Source organism: Haemorhous mexicanus, chromosome 21 (assembly GCF_027477595.1).
Source record: "Haemorhous mexicanus isolate bHaeMex1 chromosome 21, bHaeMex1.pri, whole genome shotgun sequence".
Taxonomy (NCBI): domain Eukaryota; kingdom Metazoa; phylum Chordata; class Aves; order Passeriformes; family Fringillidae; genus Haemorhous; species Haemorhous mexicanus.
In genome coordinates, this window is record NC_082361.1 from 1432456 (window position 1) to 1459966 (window position 27511).

Here is a 27511-nt window from a genome sequence, read left to right on the forward strand (position 1 = left end):
CACTTTGGCTTGTTCCCAGGATCCACACAACCAGAAAGGGAAATGGACAGGCTTGAATAGGGGCTTTTATATCCACCCTCTCTCTTCCCCACCCCTGCTCACTTTGGAAGGACAGCTATGGAAGAGAATGGCAGGATAAAACCAAATTCTTCTTCAGAAAGCGCCTTCCATGTACCTCCTCAGGGTACAAGGCCTCTTCAGGTGGCTTCAGGGGCCCAGAGTCAAGATCCTCCTTCCCATTTTTCAAATGGCAGAAAGGATTCTGAGATATATCTGCTGGTTGAAACTAAACATTTGTGTTATTGTCTCAGGTTATCATCTTATCAGATCTGATAATTTAGGTGAAGCAGGACATGGCACTATGACCAAAACCCACAAACCCTGAAAACAAAGATTAGCTAATCCAAAAGTAGTGCTGGCAATCAGCAGGCAGGACTTCTAAGACAATACTGAATAAATGGCCTGACAAAATGCCAGGGATCCCAGCAATGCCAAGAGTGCCTTTTGGAAAAGTCAGTTTTAAAAGAGCCTCACTATTCATGACTTGGATGTCTCTTGGAGAGTTTTGGTAGGTTAAACACACAAGCCCAGTGTCTCAGCCAAATACCACCTTGGATACCAACTTCAAGGCATCTCCTCACATCCCTGCAGACAGGCCAGATTACAGTTTTACCCAGATATGGTGTGCCCATCACTTCTCAGACTGCTTCTGACATTGTTTCTCTTTGTTACTTGAGACCAACAAATTCTACATCACATTTGCACATGAGGTTTTTGGTGTGACAGTTTTTATGCCAGATATATGTACACAGTCTACTGGTGTAAAATATTTATACAGAATTTACGAAGGCCTAGACCTAGACTTTCATTCATTCAGGCACCAGAAGTGTGGCTCAGGTTCTTCTTGTGAAATACGCAGAATATTTACCCCCTCAAAGAAGGAGGATGGTGACTCCTGGCTCTCTGCCCCCCAGCTTGCCCAGTGAATTGCTAAAAGGTGCCAAACAGTGGGCACCAATCCACAGGGCCCAGCAGTGCCAACATCATGGCATTGACAGCATTAGTCAGAAATACCAACTCAAGGAACTGAACTCATTCTTACCACAGCTCACTTGTGTTCATTATCTGCTCACTGTTTTACTGCAGATTTGAAGGTGTAACTCCTATTATCAAGCTTCTAGAACTGGGGAAAAGACAGGAGCTGTGAATCCCTGGTTTATGACAGCATTGAATATATTGCCACCATAATTCTTTGATCTCCTGTGCTCAGGACACCCCAGTATTTTCCCTTAATGAACACTCCTCCAAGCTGACCTTCATGTTGCACATATTCTCTGATCTCTCAGCCATTTCCACAGATCAAACACTGGGACAGGGACTTTCCTGTGTATTCAGTTCACCAGAGTGAGTCACAGGCTTTAATTTCCAATTCTTATTTAAATATACTGACAATGAACAAAACAGCTGGGAAGATTGGTTCTGTTTGTTCCCCAGTTTTGAAGTGAACCTTAAACTGTCCCTATGTCCGAGCTAATCTCAAGAGCTGGCATTAGAGCTGATAGCAAAAAGGGCTTGTCTTGCACATGCTCTCCCTCAGCAGGCATCCAAAGCATCTTCCAGGCAAAAGGTACGTGCCTGCTGATGGCTGGAGCTGTGGGAACAGAAGTGAGAAGACACTCCTCCTGCCCTGCAGAATCTCTTTTAAAGAGAAGGAATTCGCTGGGAGCTATTCTATTGTGTTCCCATTACACTGGCAGCAGCAGTAAAAGGGGAGTCACAGGCAGAGCCTGCACCGTTGTTGCCCCTCCGGTGTTTCTTTTAAACAACGGGAGATTGTGAGGATCTGCCTGCAGGATGCTCTGATGGGTACAGATTGCACCAGGCCAACTGCATTCTCAGAATTTCCACAAAAATATTGAACAAGTACCTTAGGCACTCTCTGCTTCAATGACATTTAGACTCAGACAATTAGAAATAAAAGAAGTTGTGACATGGTTTCTAAGGGCAAGAAAAGACATTTCTTTATGGCCTTGAAAACCTGCAAGTGCTACCTAAATAGCACCATTCACTCCAGTTAAAATCTGGCAGAATTCCCCTTGCAAAATAGGAGTAGGTGAAAAGACTCTGAAAATCAGCACTTCCCTCGAGCTCTGCTGGCTCCAGCAAGAAGAGTCATCCACCTGCACTCAGAAGAGCACCAGGTTCTCCCTAAACCAGTGCTCCAGAGAAGAGCTTTCTCCAGGAGTGAAAAGCCACAAGTGCAGTGGGCAAAGAGCACAAACCCTCTGAGCCACGGCCTGGCCTGGCAGCCACACGCGGGAGATCCTCCAGGCCCGGCCTTGCCTCTGCCCAGCACACAGCCACCGTAATCGCTTCACACTCCAAACCAGTAGCTATGGTTACTAGATACAAAAGACAGTCCTGCTGCTTCCCTGTGGCCAGAGGAATTCCAGGCACTTGGAGCAAACACACCAGACAAAGAAACTGGTACAAGGAAGAGGAAGAAAAAAAAAAGACAAAAATCACAACATATTTTGACTTTCACATTCACGGATTCATGGTCTGAGGTGGTCAGAGCAACAGAAATCTTGGGAGGTTTCAGAAGGAAAAAAAGAGACTGTTGGGAAATCAGAGGAAAAGCTGAAAACTTTCTCCAAATCTCAAAAATTATATAAACATCACCTATGAATGCAAGAGAATGCCAAGTGCCACATTCAGCAGGCACAAGCAGAGAAAAGGCTCTGACTGTATTTTCTCAATGTTCTCCTACATCCATTTCTTCATGTTGTGGCTCATACCTGTACTTGCTCAGAGGAAACCAAACCTGACTTGCAGCTACAGGTAACTGGCCTGGCAGTGCTGAGGGCAGGAAAAGCAGACCAGTTCAATCCCAACCATACTTTCCAGTAAAAGGCTGGACGTGTTCCTGACATGACCTTATAATCCCTAGATGACTAAAACAGATGTCTAGGCCCAGCAGATCTCTAGGCACCTATTCCAGAAGAAACAGAGATACCTATTTTTCAGGGAACATAAGATATTGTAAACAAGGGTGTCAGTGGAACCCAAAGATAGCCTTGGGAATTTGGAGAATCTCAGTGTATTCAAGCAGATTCTTTGGCTATAAAATAAGTTTTCAGCGTGGGGAAAAAACACAAAACAAAACAACTCCCCATAGACTCTTTTGTTACCTCATTGCTTCTTGCACTTTGAGGACAGAGCTGCTTTTTACAAAATTTCTACTGGAGACACTCCTGTCCTGTGATCTCCCTCCACATTCTGTACCAGATGTATCTGGCACTACACTCCCCTGAGTACCATCCTCTTGTGCTCAGATGTATTTCTTGAGCATAGAGGATGGAAAGAAAGGTCTGTGTTTCTTCTGTGTGGACACAACCAAAATATGCAGACCTTTCCAACGGAGAAAATGGTTACTATAATAGGTGAATACTTAATTACATTAATACTTAATTACTTTTAGTTCTTGTGAATAAATGCAAACATACATGTGCACAGGGAGAAAGATGAAAAGTGACAAGAAATAAATAGAAGGAACAACACGTCTAGAATGAAATGCCTATTTATCTTCCTGACAAAAGTTTTCCGGCTACAAATCTAACTGTAAGATGACAATTTATTCAATATAAGGGCAGATCACAGATTTGATCAAAGTTACTGCATAGTAGCTGGGTAAGAATCAGGCACAGAAGACAAAAACTTACCCCAAAACAAGAGGAAAAGTGGCAGCAGGAGAGCAGCATTGCACGGCCTGGAGGTAGTTTTCCTTAATTCCATGACAAGTGTAAGAGTGGCCGTTCTAAACCCCTCCGGGGAGAGACAGGAGCCGGAGCCCAGCAAGCCCCTCCTGTGGGCACATCACGGCGCGGGGCGGGCTCTCCCCGGGCCGGCCGCTCGGCCCGCGCTCCGGGCCAGCAGCAGCACTGAGCCCGCGGACAGAGCCCGCAGCCCGCGGGGCGCCGGCAAAGCCTGCCTGGATCGCGCGGAGCGGACTGCGCCCTGCCCGCGCCTCGGGCCGCCCGCGCGGGCAGCGGGGCGCCCTCTGCCCCTCCGGAAGGCCGAGAACACACCTGGGCTGGCCCCACAGCCGGGACAGGGCTCACAACTGCTTCGGGACCGAGGCTTTTTGGAGGATGCCGAGCTCTGTATCGGCTCTTACTGACCAACTCCACAGTAGGATCGAACACAGTTTTCTCAGAGAAGCTGCTTTGTTCAAAGAGAAATAAGACAAAAGGACTCTGTTAACCCCAAAAAGCAGAGTTAGTACACATTAATCTTTACCACTGTCTCACCAAGGTGGGGAGATACCACAGGTCAAGTGAACTTACAAATGTACAGGAACCCTCTTCTCAACTGAGGAACAGTTACAGAGATCAACAGAGGTGAAAACACAGGCACCAAATCACACCACCCTTAGATACATGGGCTCAGTTTTAGAAGTGGAAAAAGTTATCAGTGTGCATTGTTTGATGACAGTAACTGGAAAAAGACAGCCCACACTCAGCCGAGACCTACTAAGTCTCTCTAAATCCACATCACAATTGGATTAAACTAACTGTAATGAGAATTAAGTACATTGCCTCACCCTTCACTAACAACTAAAAATAGAACACAGGTAAGATGCCAGACAAATCCCTAGTTTAAACAAGAAATACGCAAGATAGCAATGCATTGGTGCAGACACACCTAGGCTGCACAAGAAGAAAACAGGAGCAAAATTACAGTGAGTAATCTGCATTATCCCAACATCCTTGCAGGGCAGCAGAGGCTGGTAGGATTTGTGCCTGGAAATGGGATAGTTACTGCAGGGGTTTTACCTTCAGTGCAGAAGCAGAACAGCCACAGCAAGAGCCTTTCCACCACCCAGACTCTGCAATTCAGGAACAAATGGTTCATCTCACTGTCCTGCCTTGGAATGCTCCAAAGATGATATATCATGTGTTATCAACCTTATCTAGACCACCCTGCCCCCTCTTTCATCTCTGGTGTCCTGTCTGTTTTTTCAACACCAGCCTCAGTATTAGCTTCTTGCCAGTTACCACAACCATCTGGAACTCATTTCTGTCTCCTTAGACTCTGGTTTGGCTGTCAGGGGATGTAACCAAACACTGACGTGTGCAGAATCTTTCTGCTCAGAAAATTTTTGCCTCACCTGTGTGACATGCTCTCAACAATCCACCTTTTCCAAATCCCAGCAAATACCTATGAATCATTGCACAATTAACATGGCAACAAAGCACCATTCTTAGCCAGGCACTGCTGTAAATCCAGTAGTGCAACACTTCCCAACACCTGGAAAACACACCTAATCCGTGGTAATTTATGGCTTCTAGGACTACCTGTAGGACCTGCTCAGCTTTCACAAAACAGAATGAGTATGACAAACCCCCACACACAGAAAGTGGAGGTCGTCCCACAGAGGCTGAGGTCTTGTGCAGCCCTGCTGTTCCTGCTGTGCTGTGTGGCCTGTCACACCCTAAACCCTGGACAGAGCCATGACAGAGTCTGTCACACTAGCCAGACTGAGGGAAGAGGAAAACACAACGAACTTCCTCATAATAATCAAAATACCTTAATCCATTGTCTACCTGTGAGGACATTAGAATTTAATTTTATCAATGTTCAAGGTTGCAATTTTATGAGATTTTGTCAGCATAAACAGCAAACCATTCCTGTGCTGCACCCCTGGGCATACAAAAGCCAATGTGGGTATTAACCAGCTTAGTCCAATTAAAGGACCCTAATGCAACTCTGTTAAGGCCCTGATTTGTTAGGCTTGACTACATTTCCAAAAGAGCACAATTGGGTGGATTTGTTATCTAAAGCATAAGCTCCAAGTCCTTAGTCATCCTTGCTAAAGCCTTCCCCAAACTGGTCATGGTTGTGCTACCCCCGCATCGCTGCCATCCAACGTCACCATAATCTGCTCTTTAACATAGCATTAAAACCAGAGCCAAAGGACACAGCTGCTTTCCTTGGTGTAACACTCATTATGGGAGATTTAAGGACAGCATAACAGCAAGGCTTCTATTCTCAGCCTGAAGCAGAACCTTGGCAAGCCGGAAATGCATGCCATGGAAATGGGGCAGCAGTGGGCAAGCTGGATTAGAGGAAAAAGGAGAAAGTAGGTTGGGGTACTCAGCAGAACCTTCCTGTCCACTTATTCTATACCTTTCTGTACACTCGTCATAAACCAATCCTATACACTTTGTACAAAAGTTCAGAGAGAATCACATAGCAAAGTACCTCGGCAAAAGTCTGCTTTTCACTCAAAGAACAATGTACATTCGCAGGAGTTTCACAATCTTTCCTCACACAGGGCTTAAAATAATCCTAATACTGCAGATTGGATACTGGAGACGTGTGACAGGCAGGCAAATATCAGTGGTACAAATGGAGCCATTCCTCTCTCCTGTCACGTGCACGCTGTGACTGCCACAGAGGACAGAGCCTCACCTTCCCTCACCATCCTGGAACCACTGGGCACAAATCTATTTTACTGAATTGAACAAAGGAAGCCAACAGCATCAGTCATGATTTTTCCCCCAGCTTTGTCCTCTAAGGGTCATTAGGCACAACACTACACAAAGCAGTCCATACTAACAGTGGATACAGGCTTGGGAAGTTGAGCAAATAAAGAAAAAATCTTCCAGTTCCACTCAAAAACTGTGCCAAATCTGACTGCTTCCATACACTCTTCTGTTTTCTGACACTGCTGAAAAGTGCCAGGAATATTTTTTAAAACTCCATAAGTTTTGGAATTTCAAGCTTCCAGACTCACAGGCCAATTCTGTACACTGAAATGTTTAAATACAATTTGGTGCTGTAATGCTCAAGGGTTCCCCAGAGTCCAGTCTCTAACTGGAAATTGGCTCTTTCCTGCTGCCCTGAACAGGCACTGCTGTCCCCACTCTCCCATCAGCCCACTAGATGTCCCTTCTGCACTGCCAAAGTGGCCAAAGGCCCCTGAGGGAAAACAAGAGAGCTGGAAAGAAATGAACGTTCCAGCAGCATTGGGGAATCAGAGCAACTGGACACATCCTGATGTGCTGCAGAACTGTGCCAGCAGCACCCTGGACACTGCAGGACCTATTGCAACATCCCCACAGCAGTGCAGCCAAGTCAGAGTTTGGGCTGTGAGCCAAAAGTTTAAAGTTGCTGTTAAAACCTGGCAAAATCACACAAAATGTCCAGTCTTGAGACATCCTAATTGCATTTTTTAGACACAATAAATTTAGTTTCCTATCATTGCCAATCAGAACTGCTGGCAAGCAAATCATGCTGCCTGATAAACACCAGAGTCCTGAGCCTGTGAGACTGGTCAGTCCTGGGCAATGGCAGTGGCAAAGTGGGCTCACAAGGCACAGCAAGAGGGTCCTTGTCTGGGCACTGGCACGGGTGTGCAGAGGTCTGGCACGGCCTCACTCTCCTGAAGCATGATCATCAACTTCAGATAAAATTGCAGTGCTGAGGAAGAGGAGGGGGACAGTCCAGAGGACAAGGGCAGAATGAACATGTTTGCCTGAGGTCTGAAATCACCTCCTCTGCCTTGCAGCATTATTGGCTGCTTGTTCAGAGATCTTCATGACACTCCCCATTCCAAAAAAGAGCTATTTGTAAGGACCATAACAAAGATATGCAGCATGTGCAGATAAACCATTCAAACACACACAGATGAGGCTGTGGTAAAGACAGGGCCACACCCCTGCCAAGCTGTCTCGAGGAAGTCACAGAAGTCAGGCTCTGACCATGGATTCATCCTTTGATCTACACGAGACCCCGCTGGACTGCTGCAGGTCAGCCTCGTGCCCTTTGATCCTCCTCCCTGCTTACAGCTGCCTGGTGGAGGTGAATCCCTTCCAAGGGGCCTCTCTGGCAGATGGGAGGATGGGAATGTCGATCACCTAACGGGAGGCAGCCAAAACAGTGGAAAAAGGGTCTCAGGCAAGATGTTCTGCAGTCAAATGTTATAGCAGGAAGGATGTGCCCATACATTGCCAGGATCCGAGGGTGTTTTGAGAGGCCTTTTTGCTGCTGTCGGTGTCACAAACGATCCAACGTGTTTGTGAACAGCCGCTGCCCAGCGGGGCTCAGGGAGGCTCTGGCGCCGCTGGAGGGCAGGTCTGTGCTCCCAGCCCCAAAGCAGCCTGCAGAGGCTGGATTAGCAGCGTTTGCTGCAGAGCTCCGCATTGCCAGAGCCCTGGAGCCAGGCTGGGCTTCGGGGGAAAACCAAAGGGACCGACACTCGGAGCCAGAGGGAGGGAGGCTGCCCTGCAGCACAGCCCGGCTGAAGGAACCTCCTCCTGCTGAAGTTTGTATTCCAGGAAGGCCAAACAGGGGAGTGGGAGAACAGAGAATTTTGGACCTGAAAAACAAACACATCCAGATGCACCCTGTGAGATCTGAGGATGAGTGTAGACTCAAAATCCTGTCTGACATCTACCTTTGCCATGGAAATTACACCTTTGGATTCTGCATAAAATCAGCAAGCTCTGCCTCATTTTCCTTTCAGCTGCAATCTCTGCTTTTCCTCACAGACTTCACACACAGTCTGCTCAGTAATAAGGCCACTGGGAAAACTGGACATGGTCACCAGAGTAGGTGGCAGGAACTAAAATGGATGCAGATCACAAATGTGCCAAATGTTGAGGAATGAGTAATGTTCTCCAAAATGCCAAAGATGTGGGACTCACTTTTGTGGATTTGTGCCTTAATGAGTACTAAACACCTCTATTATCTCCAAATCTAATCCAGTCAACTAAAGACAGATTTTTCAGTATGAAGGCAAGGGACAACTAGAAAGAAACAGTCCCACATTCAGTTTCCTGACTCAGAGGTGGGGATACTGTCCAGTACTTTCAGTATTCTGGGCTGGCACACTCCTGCCTTTCTAGGAAACACTAGAAATATTAGAAAATTACTGAAAGTACTGTTTCGCAGCAGTATTAGCATTATTTCTTCACAGACTGAATCTCCCATGTGAATCAATTGTTTCTACTTCACAAATGCCCCAGAACAATGGCCCTACCTAACGTGGGTGTGCACAAGTTGCTGGATTTGCTCTCACTTGGCTGAGCTCTGGCAGGGATTACCACAGCACACACTGCCATTTTGCTGGGATACTAAACCCTGGTGTCTCCATCACCAGCCATTTGTCAGCTTGCTTAAGAAACCTCTAAGAATGACCAATACACATCTTCACAGAAGTGTTAACAGCATTCAAGCTTACTCTCATGGTCTCCAAATGAGTATTTTTGTTTGCTTCTCCTTGCAGAACTGGACCAGAGACAAGGGCTTCAGCACTTCCCTCTGCCCTGAGGGAAGCTCTGTTCCACTCCTCTTAGCCAGCATGGTCTATGCACATTTTCTACTTCATGTCTCACAACAGCAGGCAAACCAAGCTCCTGCTGGGCTTCTGTCAGAGGAGATATTGATCTGCAGCACAAATGCTTGAAACTCTTGCTCGGCTAACTGGTGTGCTGAATGTGCACAGGAGCTCATCAACATGTCTGAAACAAAATCTGCTCAATGGTTTTTGGAAAAAAAAAGAAAAACTGAGGTTTCTCATGAGGCTGTATACAAATATTCAAGTGGATGGATCTAGAAACTTTCCAAGAACTGGTAAAACACCATGAAGTACCACTTCATCTGGTTTACAACCATTTCAGTAAGAGCAAGAAGAAGCACCTAAGCATCTCTCTGATGAGGCACACATAAGGCTTCCTATGAGGCTGTATACAAAATATTGAAGTGGATGGATCTAGAATCCTCCCAAGAACTATGGGGAAAAACATAAAAAGAATTATAATACTTTAAATCAACTATTTAATGCCAATCCAGCCTTGCAATTCACCAATTACATGTATAATTTCTGGAAAGAAACATAATTGACAGCTTATTGGAACACTATCCATTTTATCCCCAAGAAACTTCACTGCATCTAAGCCAACTTTATATATACCCCAGTAAGAAGCAGCATCTTGTATATTTAAAGAAGTTTTCCATGCCAAGGCCAGTGTGTCAGCACCATTTGTTAAGCTTGAATGCTTTATGAGACAGAAGTCACAAACCTGACAATTTAACTCTCATTAGCTTTGGGAGTGCCTCCATATATCAGCCCAGCCACACTCTCTGGGCAAATTATGAACGTTTTTGCTTCCAGTTCAGCTTTAGGTCCCCATCTATTACAGGACTTTAGCAAAATTTCCTCTGCTGTCTCTGGGAGCACAAGGGAAGCCAAAGTACAGACAGCTGAGCTTCCCAGAATGACAGAGAGCAGCAGAAGCTCAGCTTTGCTCTGTGGTGTCCGAATCGATCAGAGCTCCTTGGCTCTGCTAAGCCCCACCTCCAGCGAGTCACTGGAAGGTCACGAGGGCCCAGCAGTGATTTTCAAAGGAAACCGGCTGAAGGTTTAAACTCCATCTGATCCAAACCCTTTTTTAGTGCATGACTCTGAACCAGGGCACTTTGCATATTTCTGCCAGTCTCCCTTCGCAGGAGGTCACTATGGCAAGCATGCTGAAAAAATAGAATCCAAGAAGGAAGAAAATCTATTTGGGGTATGTGTGCGTGTGTCTGTGTGTGTTCTGAGAAAATGACAAACCACTGCCACTTGTAATACATGAGACTAAGTGAAGATTTCTTCAATTCCATTTCTGCCTCCTGTAAAGCTTGCTATAGCACAGGTTCCCTTGGCTTTTGCATTTCCTTTGATTCAGGCCAGACAATGGAGATTAATCAGTGCCCAGTACCCACTATTTCTGAGATTTTACAGCTTCCTTTCACTTAGGAAGGTAAAAAGTAAACTTGTATGGGCTGTTATAACATTTCCTCTTTTAACTTGGGGAATCATACAGGCATTTCCCTGAAATTTTGGATGAGCAAATGATTACTTCTAATTTTATTCTGTCAGAGTTAATCCTATGTAATCTTGTGCACATTACAATCTGAATTTATAGAAACCAGCTTTTGGGAGAACAGCAATGAGAAAACTAAAGCAACCAAAATGCAGGAGGGAAAGCCAGCAATGTCAACATATTGTGCTTCCCCTTGACACAGTTTCTTCTCATTCATAAGAGGTTACATACTTCAGACAGGATTTTAAAACAGTGAATCCCATTCGTGGCTATTAACTTCCACACTGAGACACACTTACCTCCAATTTCCTTCTTTCTTTCCCCTCCTAACTTAACCCTATTGCCACAATCTGTTACAATCAGAAAGCTGACATTGTATTCCCACCACTCAATATCCACAGTTATCACTGAAGTCAAAGCCACAGTTCATCCTCTTTCCATGACTTTAAAGCTCATAATCCTCTGTCACATCAGCCACAAAGTTAGTGATTTGTTGAATCTGCCCAGCAGACTCCTGTCTTTTTCTATTGCTTTGCAGAGATGGTGCTTCCATTACAGGCAGATCCTCAAGGGCTGCTGGAATCTTGCTGCTAGGTCAGAGCTGGCACCTACAATGTAGGAACTAAATAACTTATTTGGGCAGCAACACAGAGGAATTGCCACAGCATCCATCTCCAGCTGAAACGGAGCTTCCAGGGGTGAAATGAGGTCAAAACAAAGTAAAAGGGGAAGTGGAATCTGTCCAACAATAAACCAGGTGTCACATCCATTGCACAGAGCCTGACCAAGGACAACACGGTCACTCTCTGTTAGCTGTGCTGGGATGTTGGGAATTTTGAGCAGATGTTAATAAGATGAATACATAGCAGTTGTACAGTCTCAGAATAATAATGCCTGTGAATGCCAAAGGCATATTGATCTCCTGAAGTGCAGAGTCAGAGCACCTAGTGGCTCTAGAGAGAACAGGGAAACACTCAGAAGGGGAAGAGGGGGAAAAAAAAAAAAAGGGGAAGATGCTTCAGATTGAAGAGTTCTATCAGCTAAAAGAGCCTTGGGGCACACAGGGATGTTAAACTGCTGCTGCACAGACACATTCTGAGGGACCCAAGAACACACAATTCATGCAGGAATGAAAGAATGAATTTACAGAACTTGTATAATTGTTACAGGTCTAAACCACTTCTTCTAGGTAGAATATTAGAACCAGGAAGAACCTTAAAAGGAAAATAAATCCTTACTGCACTGTCCTGATGGACCAGAACTGTGGGAAAAGAAAAGCTAACACCAGTGACATAGAGAATGCAGATACTGCTCAAAAGAAATTAAAAGGGAAATACTTTCAATTTTAATGACCACAGCTGTAATTAGTGATGCAGATGAGGGCTTTGTTCTAAAAGGAAATCTCGTAGCTAACCTGTATTGTCTTTTTCAAGTGGGAGACGTTGAAAGCTCCTTTTTGCACCAGGGCTGTGTAACTGGGAAATTCAATTCATTCTCTTTGCTTTGATATCTATTTAGTTCAGCACTACATACACTGTCAGAAGCAAAATGTTATCCTTCACTGCACCTGAGGGCCAGTGTCATATGCTCCATGGAACTGATCCAGTGTTTTCACCCTCTCACAAAGACATGCAGCTCTTTGAGGGAGGACAAGGCTCCAGGACAACAGGACTGCAAATCACCAGCTTGGTCAGAGGGGATTTTCTTTTTTATGAGCTACAAACCAGACCAAAATACACTAACAGAGATATCCTCGTAAAGTTCACTCCCAGCAGTGCCACCATAGGAGCATATCAGAATTCTAGCAGCTCTGGTCAATAGTATTATCTATCCCCTGAACCACTAAGGACATTAAGCAAACACATTGAAGAGATGAGAAAAGATTCCAGTTATCCTGAGCTTCCCACTCTCTGACCACAAAACCACACTCTCACATCAAATGGGGAATGCAACTCAAGGGACATTTTAATCCTACACCCCTATTCTAATTAATAATCCTACTTTATCAATATTTGATGGAGCAGTTATTGTGTCTGCTCTGGCCACTTGACTTTTCAGAGAATGCTCTGAATTACGCTGCTCAATAGCAATGCCAGAGCAATGTGCTCCTTCCAAGGCAGCACAGATTGGAACCACAGCACGTCCTTTCCTGAGGCAGTGCCTCTGCAGAAGGTCCTGCTTCAGGAGCAGCCTATGGGATGAAGTGGCAGTGCAGCATTGCAGCTGAGCATCAACCCATGCACCAAGATCTACTGACTCAGCCTGAATGACCCCTCCCCACTGTGGCCCACTACGCCACCATCGGGTGGGAAAGAAACTTAACTCAGATCCTGAAAACCAAGCCACAACAGACACAATGGTGAGCACAACAGAGCCCAGTCATTATGTATGCTGGCACAGAGACTCACAGTTAATAAGGCACAAAACCAATTACAACAAGAAAAACACACCGATTTTGCAGACAAAGTGTTGAAGAGAAGGAAGCAGACTACACTGTGCTGAACAAAACAGACATGCCTGGCCCTCACCACAAACCTTCACTCATGGCACACAGCCTCACTCTCCTGAGTATCTGACCAGGGCTGCTGTTGGGATTGCATTTCCACAGGGTCAGGAGGTTACAGATGGAGGTGTCACAAAATGAAGTGAGAGCCCCTCTGTTTGAGATCCTCGTGCTGTGAAATCCTGCTTGTAGTGACCTGTCAGAAAAATGCCTCAATTACTACAGGCTGGGATAAGCACAGGTTCTTAACCTCAGAGACAGAGGGTCTGACATCCCCTAAGGACGGGCTGGGGATCCACACCATGGAGCAGGGCAGGTCCTGGCACTGGGCAGGGTGAGGGCTACAGCAGACCCATGGCTTGGTGTTAGAGCAGCCCTGGAATTAAACTGCTTGCAGGAGTATTCATGCAAATTCTGAGTAGTAAAGCTCCTGAGAGGTGCCAAGTGACAGAATAATGCTTTGGGTTGTTTTAGGAGAGAAAAAAAAGGGAAAGTACAGAAGAGAAAGATCCCAAAAGTGGAAGGAACTAAATGTTATCAAGATAAAATGGAAAAGGCTTAATATAGTCTACCAAAGACTAGGCATCCCTGTCACAACACATGCTACCAAGGTTTAACTGAGCAGTGTGGATTTTGAAGGACACTGTTTCATCTACAAAAGATTTGGAGATGTTACAACTTAGTCTTTTTGCCAGGAGATACTTTATTAAAATTGCTGTAAACAGTAACTCATTCAAGCAAAGAAAAAATTGCTGTAAACAGTAACTTGTTCAAGCAAAGAAGAGGCTCTTCCTGCCATGAGCTTAAAAGGATGTAAGCCTTCAATTCTGTTTTTGAAGAATGTTTCAGATATTGATTTCTACCTCATACTAAACATAAGTTAAGTTTTCTTCACAGTTCTGGCGCTCAGAGGAAAAAGCAGGAGCATTTTCCTGAATCTCCTGAATCTTTAAACAGATCTTTTCTAACACCATGTTCTCTGGTTAGATCTTCCCAATACTTCTCCAGCAGCTGTAGCAAACCAACGTATTTGGCAATACTGAGTTACCCAAATGAATCTGAGCCTTCTCTCTGTTCATAGGTCTCCCTCAGGGCCCTGAGTGGGTTGCAATAGTACAGACAGTTGCTCTAAATAGCATGGATCCAAACACTCTACTTGATGGTGATTAAATATATAAAATGTTACACATCCAATGTTTGAAATGCAAAGGCCCAGGGCACCTCAGCAATGCTTTCCACACAGAGCAATTACAGCACTGGAAGTACTGGAAATACCATCATGTGATCCAGTCACAAACTACTGATCTAAAGAGAAGGAATCTGGAACAGAAAGGAACAGGGAGAAAGTTCAAGATGAACGATTGATGTTTTCCCTTTTGTGTAAGCCAGTCTTTATTGCAGACCTGTATGAGGAAACAGATGTTGTACACACTCAGCTGCCACACAGACACTATTCCTAGGAAGGATCACAGCCTAGGCCACTCAAGACAGAGCTTTTTTGCTGCTGCTGTTAGATCTGTACTCCACAAAAGTCAGGGGTTTTTACTTTGAAAAGGCTGCGCTTTACAAAGATGCTGCTAACAGAGGAAGCAAATCTATGATACTGCAAATTAATTATTCTTTGTTATGTAGTTATACTTTTATTTCTAACAGAATACTAATCCTGATAGTTAGCACTGATTAGTATTTTGGAAGTGGTTCTCGGGAGCTGCTGACTCACTGGGCCATAGTCCTCACTGTTTCAACAAACTACAGAAACAGGCAAAGCAAAAGCACAGACCAGGCAAAACCCATCTATGGCTCATCAAGGAATTTAAATACATGAAAGTAAGTGTGGCTTTATAGTCCTTTAATTATGCATTGCATCTGAATTATGTATGGAGCAGAGGGCACGCAGGAATTCTGGTGGAAGGAAGCAGCACTGTGCACTGGCACTTCCTCCCAGGCTAAGACAAGACTGTGCTCTGCACCAGGCTCTCTCCAGTCTAATGGAAGCCTGCCATTCCCAGACATTTTGCACACCCATTCTCACGGCAAGGAGCTGTCTCATCCTGCTCAGCAATCCTTGCTGCTCCCTCAGAGGAGCACATTTCCATTGCTGGAGAGCAATTACTTCCCCTAGATCCTGCTGTGCTCCTATTTAACCCAAGTACTCTTCAAGAATAATGTAATCCATAGGTACTTTAAAGCTATAAAACCTAACTTACTTAATGTCAAGTGTTCAAATACAGATCATGCCTTTCACCTCAGTCAGTGCTTCATAACAATGTAGGGCATTTGTCTAATCTGCACTTTTGCCATTCTGTTGACTCTAATAACTGGTTTTGCTACTCTAAGTCAATATTTACACCTTCACCATTTTTGTGAGGCACAGACATTAATCGCCTCTTGTAATGCCATATAATCTGGCTGTAAGGTCCCTTGGAAACAAAAGTCAACTTTAATCATTTTATCATTAGTCAACACTAACCATTATCCCAAGTTCTGCCATTGCTACTCATAGTGGATCTATAATAAATGTACACATACACAAATCATGCATGAGTACAAAAACTCTCTCCTCTGAGACAGTTTCACAGGTTGGTCTGTCCTTATGCATTTCCATAGCCAGACATCAATAAAGAACATCCCTCCACCTCCTCCTTAGATTGTGCCTCGCACAGGGCAAAACACTAAGCCCTGCTCCCTGAAGCAAGTTTCGTGCAGAAAACAGACACTGTCAACTTCAGATACAGCCCCACACACAGGCTGACATTTGGTTTGTGCAGGAAGAACTTCTGAAACTCCAGGTGTGATTTTGCAGAAGGAATATTTGTGCTTTTGTCTTTCCCTGAGGCACAATGACCTTCCCTTGAGCAGGAGCAGCGCGGCTCTGCAGCCAGCCCGGCCCGGCACTGAGCTGCAGCTGCCACGCGGTGGCAGAGGTTGGGTACCGTCACCACAGCGCTGCTTCCCGGGAATGCACCAGGAATGCTTATCCTCTGCTCAAGGTGACTCTCAAGATGATTTCCTGAGATTTTCTCCTCATTAGTTACTATACATATTTATAGACAAATTAAAGACTCAAACAAACGTTTATTCAATTAATCGCTTCGAGTTCTAGTGGAACAAACAGTATCAAACCAGTTCATCAGCTCAGGGGCTTATGACAATTTAACACAATTTAATTTTTTTCTGCTCCCTCTCTGTGGTATCATGTCTCACACAAGAGTTAAAACACCAGACACTGGCAGAGTTCTATGTAACAGAAGGAGCATAAGAAGTTCTGAACCATCAACTATTTGCTTCAACTCACAATGTAGAGAAAATTGACTTGATGCAATAATCAAGTTAGGCTTGCTTCTACACCCCTCTCCCAGACATGGTGTCTAATCTTTCAATATTCAGCTGATAATTCAATTACCAGCTTATTGAGAGCAACTACAAAGACAGTGTATGCTACTCACTGTGATTTGGATCACGTGAATGAACAGTACTCCACACAAGGTGCTTCTGAACGCCTGCTTTGTGAGACCCTGCCATCCTCCCACTTCAGAGGAAGCTGCATTTTTTATCCTTTAAAGATGCTACACCAGCTATGACTCTGTATAGCACATTCTATGTATTTTTAGATGACACCAGGTCAACCAAGCCCCTTTCCCCCTCTCTGCCACACCATGCAAGAATCCCCTAATAATGCAGCACAGCTTCATTCTGCCCTGTGTTCCAGCCTTGCCTTCACAGAGTTTGGCCCATTTCCTTTATTCAAACCCTGCACAGTCTTCTGCTTTTCAAGCAAAGAAGCCATGCTAATGCATGTTTTTATTTGCAGTTCTCCCTGGGCTTGCTCCCTGCAGCATGGCACCCAGCTTTCAGCCAGGCAGGCAGTGGGCTGGGCAGGGCTGTGGGAGCTCTCCCTGTCCCTGCCAGCACAGCCCCAGCACTGAGAGCCCCAGAAAGGCCCTGCTGTGACAATGACAGGGACTGGCACGGCGCTCAATGAGTGACATGGCACTGCCACACTGACAGCTTGGGGCTGGTGCTTGTCCAGGTTTTTTAACTCCAAATTTCCATCACCTTTCTAATGGTAAAGCACCTGAACTAATCAAGAGTCAGCTCTGAGAAAGCAGCATAAATGATTGCAAGCACTTTTGCAAAAAGAAAACAAAACCCAAACACATGAATGCCTTTCAAGGCCAGCATGACAAACCTTCTGCAAGGAAAAAAATTGGAGAAGATCACACTATACTTGCTTAGGAATCATTTTGCCTTTACAGGATCTGAATAGGAATATTCATGCTGTGTTGTAATAAAAATGGAAGTGGAATTACAAAGGAAGAAAAGAGCAATTTGCAGGATAGGGCTCACTCACAAATTGCAGGAACTAGTCACAATGGACAATCTTCTGCTCTTGGTCCTTTCCAAGTTTCAGACTTCTGCAGACACAAAATAGAAGATCCAATGAATTGTTTATGAATTAAAAAAAAAATTAGAATCCCTTCCAGTTACTTCTACTCTTCCCCTTTAAATTTTCCACAGAACACTGTTTTTGTAGCTGCCAGTTCTGTGACCTTGCTGGAAGTGGCCAAGCCAGAGATCAATTAGTGAGCACAGAGGAGAGGAGCAGCTTTGCCTGCGTTGGGCTGTCCCTTGGGAGGAGGGCAGATCGTTATCCAGCGGGAGTGCTAACACAGGTTGGGACTAACTGCAAGATGCACAACGCAGTAAAACTGAAAGGAAACGGCAGAATCTCTTCTTTCCTTTGGCTTTCCCTATAATTTAAAAATACTTTCATTTTGCGCATAACAAAACCTTGTTACACTAAACGATATCTACAACAAACACATCGTGCTGGCTTCAAACACAAATCATGAAGCAAGCTCTCGAAACCCTCAGGAAATCCCCACTACCTCCCATTTCACAGCCAGGATGACCTAAAGCACAGCAGAATTTAGAGATTTTAGTGCTACACTCTACAAACCACAGTGACAGAGAAGGCTAAAAGCCCCAGCACCTGAGCTTCCAGGTTTCCAGCAAAGGGCCCCAACTGCTGAATGCCTTCAGAACACAACTGGGGGGCTTTCCAGTAAGGACAAAACTGCTGCCTGACATGCAGTTGTGTTCTCAGGGCTGCAGGAGCCCCAGCTCTTTAGCATTTAAATAAGTACATAAATATTTCACATAAAACTTAGCCTAAAATAAGCCACATAAAATAAGCTGGTTACTACAGCATTACTACAGTTTGTCTGCTTGCCTTAATTTGCAGGCAACTATAATGCTGCTTATGAGACACACTATTCCTTAAGACCTCACACAAAAAACCCTGAGAGATCAATAGTTCTTAAATAAGTAATTAGAGCAGCTGAAATAATTTAGGTCATCAAAGAACAAGCAGGATAAATAAAAAGTTATAGTGCTGTGGACTATAGTTATAGTGCTGTGGATATAATAGAATTTTTACATTTATTTGAGTTAAGTGATAGAAAGGCTGAACACCAGAGCATGAGGCAGAACTGCAGCACAGCATCTGGAACAGGAAGGCCAAATAGGATAGCACTACCTGCACATATTAAAATTATTTGGCAAGTTAATTAAAATAAAAAGAACAACCGGGATACAAGATACACCAACAGTGCTCAACTTCCCACTCTTAATGCAAGCAAGCTCAGATCATCAAGGGAAAGTGCATGTAAAATATACTCTCCCCAAAATTCAGGTACATTTCTGTTCAAATGCCTACTCTGACCATTTTGGACTTGCACTGGAGTGAGAAAACCCTGGGAGATCCTTTACTGTAAATGCTCATCACAAGGATAACTATTTGTCCAAACATTTGGGCTGTCCACCCTCTTTACAGCCTGGGCTCAATTTTCCCTTTGAGAGAAATGTGATACACTTCAAAACTGATAGTCAGCATTGCAGTCTCCATACCTCCTACGACACAGGCATCCAAATCTTTCTCAGTGTTTCAGCAGACACACAGCTCATTTGCTAGTCACAGCTCCCTGACATCTCCAGCTACTGAATATCCACATTTAGACAACATTTGGCATATCAAAGTTGATGAAATTTTGAGGTACATGCCTAAAGTCTGGAATATGACTTGTATCTGTTGCAGATCTGTTTTCCATTTATCACATTATGTGACAAAACCAGTCAGCACAGCAGCAGCTTCATGGGTACATGGAGTGAAGAGTCTCAAATATGGAAAGGTTACTTCTAGTTTGTGCAGTGTGAGGGGACTGCACATCATCAGAGAGGAGACAAAGCAGGCTGCAAAGAGTCCTTGGTGCTGGTCAACACCCATTTGTCACCCGCAGGCTTCAGCATGCTGGACCTTCTCTGTTTGCTCTGGAGCCTCAGCCACTTGGAGATGAACCACCATGAGGCTGATAATCTGCTCTGAGCCATGTCCTGTGTTGGGTTCAGGTGCCTGGTGCCTTCAGGAAACACCCACAGCAGCTTCAGCAAGGTCAGTGCTTTATCCCAAGGGTACAGCCTGGGAGCAGTTTCCAAATGCCATTGAATTCTGGCTCTAGTATCACAACATTTTTGATGAAGTTATAGCACTACTTCATTAGAACCAAAATTCTCATTATAGTAAGATTTTTAGGCCATATTTCTGACCACAGTTCAAAGTGAGACAATTACAATTATTTCTAAGAGTACCTCACAGTCTGCTGATGAAAATTTAAAGAAAAAAAAAGCTTTATCAAGATTAATTTATTATGACTGTGCTGCCAGCTGCACTCAAACAAACTCTGATTCAAGTTCTAGGCTTCAGGGTCATTGATAGACACTCAGCTACTGCTTCCACCAAAAAAATAGTGATTACCAAGACAGAAACAGATACAGGAAGGAAACAACATGAAGCTAAAAAACTAAAGAGGGAAGAAACCAAACCCAGTGAAAACAAAAAATTTTTGTACCAGAAACAGATTGAAAACAGAAAGGAAATTAGCATTTAGGAATGAAAAAGCCTATTCACTGTTGATGTTGAATACAACACCCGGGGAGACAGAAGCTGGGTTTATTTTTGATAGCAGCATAAACATTAAAGATAAGCCAACAGCATTTAGAAAATATGAGTGCAGTACAAAGGCTCATGTGATGAGAGCTGTTTTGCTTTTAATCTTGACCTGGGAAACCTCTTGTATGACAGAGCCTCTTCTCAGTGGAGTCAGTCCTGCCTAGTTGCTCTGACTATTAGGGATAAAAAGGCCACCCAAGTTGTTTCTGCTTTGGAACGATGGCAGGTTTTCAATCTTAAACTTCAAAGGAAAAGAAAAATACCCACCCTAATATATCTGTCTAAGGACCTGCACCAAACTCCTGTCATCCCTTATCTGATCCAATCACACTCTTCCCTAAAACAACAATCCTTACAACTGTATCTCTGTTTTTCTAGAAAGGACGTACATATATCCCCAAATATTTATCTACTTGCCACTGATATAAATGAAAATACTTATCTCATATTGATATGAGATAAACACATATCATGTCCTACCTACAAATAGAAAAGCCAGCTGATTTCCAGATTGGTGCAGCATGTCTACATGCCCAGCAGCCCAGAAGTGCAAACCACATCAACCACAGTCATTGTGAGGGCTCAGTGATCACAGAATCACATCTCAAATGTGTATTACAAAGTATCAAGACTGAAAACTGTGAAGCTCTGTGAAGTTCAGTCCTGCTCTGGATGTCTGTTCACATGGTCCAGGCATGTCTAGAGAGCAGAGCTACAGAGCAGTACTCAGTCTTTGCAACTTCACCCCTTAAATTGCAGTGTGCAACTTGTTGCATACAATACTGCCAATGCCACAGGCTCAGTGACAACAAAACCCAAGAACATTCTTTCTGCCCCTTTTCCCTCACAGCCCACACAGCAGAGATACCCTGCAACCAGCTGCAGCCTCCATTCCCATGGGCATAACAGGCACAGCACCTACATTCACACCAAAATGTTGAAGTGCAGAGGAAGTACCAACACCCCATGTTGATATGTCACATTACACCATGTTACAGATCAGGAGAATTCACATGACCGTTTAGGGCATCACCTTAATTAGAAACTGTAATTAAATGCCCACTGAAGGCTGGTAATATCACTTGCTTCCAGGCCTTCTTATTTCATGAGGAATGCTCTGTTGGGTCAGATCAATTGTACCGTGGAGCCTGGTACTATCCCTCAAAGCTGTGTTTACTGCTACGAGTTTTGTCATGGCCACCAGAAGAAAAGTTTTACACATTCAGCAGTTGCCAGATGAGAACACAGTGGGGTGAGAACACAGCCAGAGCACAGTCTACACAACAACTGAGCTGTCAGGAATGCTGAGCTGCGCTGCCCTCTGTCCTAAACAGCACCTATAAAAATAAGATTAAAGCACTAGTGTTTACAAATGTTTCAGGAAGCTGCTGGCCTGCAGGTGACCACAGACACTGCCTTGGGGCTGGCTCTGGCCAAAGCAGGTGAGTGTGGATGATGTGACAGGGCACACCACAGGGGCTGGCAGGGCAGCGCTGCTTCACTCAAGAGCAATTCACGTGCTGGTTTAAGGAACACTCTGTACCACAACTCCACAGAGCTGAGACACCTCAAACAAGAAAGTGAAATCAGAAAATTAACAACTAGAGCAGCACATATTGAAACATGCACTCTTTTTTTTTAACCTAGACCTTTGTTGGTTTTAATAATTGATATAAAGTAACAGATGACTCACTAATTGCACTTCTACATCGTAACCCAACCTGGAATCAATCACACATGGCACAACTTCTGTTCTTATTTGAGGCTAAATCCACGGCAGCGCCTTCAGTAGCCGCTCTAATAATTGCATTAGTCATAACCTGAAAGTATTTCCCATTTCCTTAGTTCCAGTTTTGCTTGCTCTTCAAGCTAATCCTTGTCCCTACTGCTTAAAAGATCTCTGAAATGTTACCCTGCAGAGCCTGCTCTGGGACTTGAGCATGTGCAACATTTTGTGGTGTGATTCCTCCTCTCCTGGTGTCTAATTTTCCTCCAGTACCATTTTATCTCCTTTGCTCTAGCTCAAAGTCAGAGAATCATTCAGGGTTGCAACAGACACTAGCAAGCACTGTGTAAAACTTGGTGAAGAGCTAGGTACACAAACGACTGCCAGCATAAATCATATAATCTTTTGTTTTGCAGCACAAATTCTCAGTTTTTAAGTATCCTCTTCACTGAATACTTACCTGCTTGATTCTCTCCCTTCCATGCCTGAGATACACTTTAAAATAAAAATTAATACAGATCTTGTAAGGATTTTTCAAAATAAAACTCTTTGCTATATCAATCTTATGATACCAATTTCCCATGTAAAGACAGCTTTTACTATGAAGATTTTTAAAAGACGTGCACACAAAGTTGTTTTTTGCAATTCAAATTCTGTCCTCAGCTATCTTTGCACAAATCCCATTAACTTTAGTAAACGTCTAAAGGCAGAATTTGAAACCCATAAAGAACTGGGTCACTGGACAATGGTAAGTCTCAAACAGAGATTTCTGAGTTATAACAAGAAAGAAATCCCTCTTCCCTCGGGCACTACAGGAGCATTCCCGTTTGTCTGTAAACAATACCAAAAACTGAAATCTGACAGGCTGCATTTCATCCTTGCTCACTTAGGGGTTTCCCCTGTCCTGTAGCTAATGGCCACTAAGTGCTCGGTGCAGCCTTTGGGGCAGAAGTGCATCCCCAGAGCCCATCCCTGCTGCACAGGCCAGCGCCTGCCCCTCTCCAACCTTCACTCTGGCACCAACCAGCAACGCCTCACAAAGGGCCCCTCGTTTGTCTGAGGGTGCAGGTGACATTCCAGCACACGTGACAATGTCTTAACTATTGCTGTGGAAAAAAATCTGTATGAAAAACACATTATTTCCACTGTAGTTACATATTTAAAAAAATAATTTTCCATGCCAGTATTTTGTCCCAAGAAAGAGCCCAATTATTGTTAATTACTTCAACTTTCACCAAGGTAACTCTTAATTCCATGTTGCTTTTGGTACAATTCAATCCCCATCTTTTATTGACTATACTCAGACCTATGAATTCAATTTTCTTCCTTTTCACTCCATGAAGCCTAAAGACAGATGTTAACTTTTTTCCAAGCCTCAGATGTTCTTTTCCTTGTTAAATGTATATCCTTGTACTGCAGCGCCAAAGCTCTTCCAATCCCCTGTATTCTAAATTAATCCATCAATCCCCTTTCCTCTGTGTTTTCGCCCTTGGCAAATCATTAGCCCAAGGGAGAACTCAACAGAAAAATTCAAGATTTCACTCAGACCACAGCTGAAAACATCTTCCTCGTACCTCTGCAATAACTTCACTACCTGAGGTGGCATCTCTTGCAGATTTTTCCCTCCTCACTACATTTCCAGCTGCACTGCACAGCCACTCATTTCACAGCTGCCCCTTCCCATCCCACCATCCACCCAGCAGCCTCTCTCCACACTGTATTTGTGCTGTGTCTCTATTTGATGCAACCAATTTCAAATAGAACTGTTCTTATGTTAAGTCCTTGGACCAGTCCTTGATTTCCAGCTATTATTTTCTGCTTCTTTTCAAGGCCTGCACTAATATTTTAAGGTCACACAGGAGATTTGGCGAAATTCATTCATCGCTTTGAAATCTCTCAATCCAAGACATGAAAGCAGTAACTGAGATTCTTCATATTTGTTTCTCCTTTCAATCCTCAAACATAACAAGATAAAAGTCTGTTACAAAGACAGAGCAAGGTCTGACTGTTCAGAAGCAGGGTGACATTTCAGCCACAGGCTTGCAAAGGAGTACACAAAACGTTGTCTAATTGGAACAAGGTGGACCTCTCCCTGCACATAAAGTTATTAATGCACACGTGCTTTCCACTTCCACTCTAATGCTGAAATCACTCTTTTGAATGAAAGTTACTGTTTCACTTTAGCACCATAAATCTCCTGATCCTACAATCTTCGGCCAAAGTTCCCTCAGGGGCTGCTTCAGCACAGCACGTTGTGTACTGATTATTTTGGAATAGAGCTCCCCAGTCTTTCATCTTCACAGCCTGTATAAAATCAGTTCTGAAAAGTATAAAAAGTGATATCAAATATGATTGCCATGCACATGTATGCTAGAAGCTGAGTTCAGAAAGGCACTTAACCTAGAAAATCTGGAAGAAATTCTGAAGCACTCAAGTGACTATATTGGCCATTTGAGTGTTGAAGCACACGGAATGCTGAAGGATTTTTAAGTTCTGTAACTGTTCTATGTAACACACATACAAAGAAGAAAATCCATCAGACTCAACTCTCTCTCCTCTCATACCTAAAGGTTCTGCTCATCAGGGCTGCTCTGGAGCGCGATGATCTCAGCTCTGGGAGCTCTCTCCACCTCCACTGCAGTGCCCATGTGCTCTGGAACAGCCACTTCTCTGGGATTGGGAAGAACTATTGCAGGGGGCTGAAAACTAACTTAAACCTATTTGTCTTGATCTCTAGAAGAGAAAGATGGAAATCATTGACCACCACACTGCTCGTGCAGCCCAACCTGCCCAAACACAACACGAAAGTGCCTTCATTTGTCCTCAGTCACTGAGGATTCCACAAGGAGCTCAACCCCTCACATGGAAACCCTATTCCTCAACTCAGTTTGGGAACCTGCTCTTTCTGCACTGCTTTGGATTTGGCAGCGGGATGTTAAACCCTCCAAGATCGGGCGCTGCGTGAGGGGCCGAGGCCCCGCCGCACACCTGCCCCGGCCCCCTCCCCTCAGCGCTGCCCCCGGGCCCGCCCGGCGCCCCCCTCAGCCGGAGGGGCCGGAGCTGCCGGAGCTATTCCCGCGCGCGGCCGGGGCCGGGGTCGCTGTAGCGCCGGTGCCGCCGCATTATCGGTACCCGCTTCGGAGCCCCGAGCGCGGCCGGGGCAGGGCCGGCCCTGCCCTCACACACCTGCCCAGCCCCTGCCCTCAGCGCTGCGCATTCTGCGCCCGGCACGCTCGCGCCTACGCCGTTAGCGCGGCGGGAGCCCTCAGGTGCGGCGCCCGCTCTGACGACATTACGGAGAGTCCGTAACACACACCGGCCTCCCGGAGGAGCTCTACGCAAGCGGCGTTTCCAGGTGCGGCTCAACCGCTCCCGCACCGCGCGGCCCCGGCGCGCTCCGAGCGGCAGCGCCGGTCCCTAGGCGGCGGGCGGGACCGCGCGGGCTGCGCGGGGAGCAGCGGCCGCAGGTGGGGAGCAGGGCGGGCCGAGCCGCCATACGCCGATTCCGTAAGGCTGCGCCGGCCTGCAGGAAACGGCCGGGTACGCGGCGCTACGGAGCTGGCGCAGGGCGGCGCGGCGCCCCGTACGCAGTTGGCGTAGGGCGCTCTCAGGTGCAGGGAAGGGGCGGGCGCGCGTTGCCCGGCAGCCGCAGCCTATGGGGGCGCGGGGCGCGGTCACGTGCGCAGCCCCGCTCGGCGCTGCGGAGCCGGAGGAGCCGGACGGGGCCGCGGAGCCGGGACGGGGCCGCGGGGCAGCGCCGGGGCCGGCGCCGAGCGGGGTGAGGCGGGCGGGCGGCGGGGAGGGGTCGGGGCAGCGGGCGGCCCGTCCCCGGGGCACCGCTCCTCCCACTGCACCGGGCACTGCGGGCAGGAGGCAAGGGCAGGACACGGCGCGGGGGGCGGCGCGGGGTGGGGGGCGCTGCTGCGCGCGGAGGGGCGCGGTGGGGCGGGGGGGGCTCCGCGCCCCGCGGGGCCGCGGGCGGGGGCGGCGGGGAGGGGTGCGGGGCTCGGCGGCGCCGTGCGCGGGCGGCCGCCCCTCCGCCGGCCGCGGGGCGCGTTACCTGCTCGCGGGGCGCGTTACCTGCTCGCGGGGCGCGCACCTGTCGGCGGGGCGCGTTACCTGGCGGCGGGGCGCGCAGGTGGCGGCGGGGCCGGGCGCAGCCGGGCCGCTGCGCGCGGTGTCCCCGGGCGGTCCCGGCCAGGTGCGGGCTGGGCGGCTCCCGCCGGGGCTCGGGCTCGGCCCGAAGTTCGCTCCGGCGCGGTCGGTACAACGCCCTCCGCGCCCCGGCCCCGCGGGGCAGCCGAGTCCCTCCGAGCCCCGGGCAGGCTCCTGGCTCCGAGCACACTCATCAGTGTTGTGGTCCACGGTTTGTTTGGGTTTTTCCTCCTCTTTCATTCTGTATTTGCTTTGCACTGGATTTTGTAATCATTAACCCACTATCCCTTCTGGAAGTGAGAGCGTGGAAGGGATAACCAGGGAGTCACATGCCTGCCACTGAGTAGAGCAAAACTTGAGTTTTGAGTCAAAGTGGAAATATGCATTTTCTGGCTAAATGTCTTATTATTTATTTACGTGGCTCTGAAAATACCGCCTTGTGATTTACAGAAAGAAGAGACTGAGCATTCCAAGCAGCTCCTGTACAGGGTATAGCAGAAGAGAAAATTTATAATGTGGGGGGTCCTAGATACATTGCAATTAATTATTTTCTGTATCCGTGTCCTCTAGTTTGTTAACAGTTTTTAAAAGTCTTATTGTACTTTGTCGTGAAAACGCAGGCTAAATGAAAAAAGCAAAGAAAGATTTAAATGGGCATTATTGTGCAGAATATCACATATTTCAGCTCTCCAGTTCCAAAAAATGTTTATAAAACTGTAAGTTAATTAAAATAGCTGGGCTATTTAACTTCACTTAAAATACTTGTGTTCTAGCAAACATTTGAAGCCTGGCCTTCTAGGGTAAAGACAGAAAATTAAAATAATTTCCTCCATTCATGCAGAATACTTTAACATCTTTAAAAAGAATGGAGAAGAAAGGACTATTTGCAAACTTGGTCTAGTCTTCTTTGATTTTTAAAGACGTGGTAACCATTTTTGAGACCTATAGGAAGCAGCCGTGGTGGCAGAGAGGAAGGAAGGAAGGAGGATGGAGCGGTGCTGGCTACTTGGAGGGGAGGCCTTAGAACAAAACTTTTGGAATGGGAAGCAAGGAAGGCCTGGCAGTGTCTCTGGAGAGGTTGCAGTGCTGTATTCCTGTGTTTGCTCAAGGTCGTTGTTCTCTCTCTGAAGAGCAAAAGCGTTTTCCAAGAATTGAACGAGCCCACCTCTTCCATGGAAGGTGTGCAAGCTGGGTTGTAGTTATTTCCTGCCAGTGTTGAGAGGAAGGACAAATCTGTGTCAGCA

At 45.9% G+C, this 27511-nt stretch overlaps 2 protein-coding genes across 14 annotated transcripts in view; one reads left to right on the forward strand and one right to left on the reverse strand.

The window, feature by feature from the left end:
- CRB2 (crumbs cell polarity complex component 2) overlaps positions 1–25079 on the reverse strand; it is a 54055-nt gene extending 28976 nt beyond the window's left edge. The window contains exons 1-2 of one of the 2 annotated variants that reach the window (XM_059864831.1): positions 24677–25079; positions 17729–17792 (exon numbers count right to left, since the gene is read on the reverse strand). The gene's annotated coding sequence lies outside the window, so the exon portion shown is untranslated. The remainder of the gene's footprint in view (positions 1–17728; positions 17793–24676) is intronic. The other variant, XM_059864832.1, reaches the window with a different exon arrangement.
- Positions 25080–25445: 366 nt separating this feature from the next.
- The window catches only part of STRBP (spermatid perinuclear RNA binding protein), a 74288-nt gene continuing 72222 nt past the window's right edge, over positions 25446–27511 (forward strand). For 8 of the 12 annotated variants that reach the window (XR_009489093.1, XR_009489094.1, XM_059865480.1 and 5 more), the window contains exon 1: positions 25765–25890. The gene's annotated coding sequence lies outside the window, so the exon portion shown is untranslated. Of the gene's footprint in view, positions 25468–25763; positions 25891–27511 lie in introns of those variants that run through there. The other 4 variants (XM_059865474.1, XM_059865473.1, XM_059865470.1 and 1 more) reach the window with 2 other exon arrangements.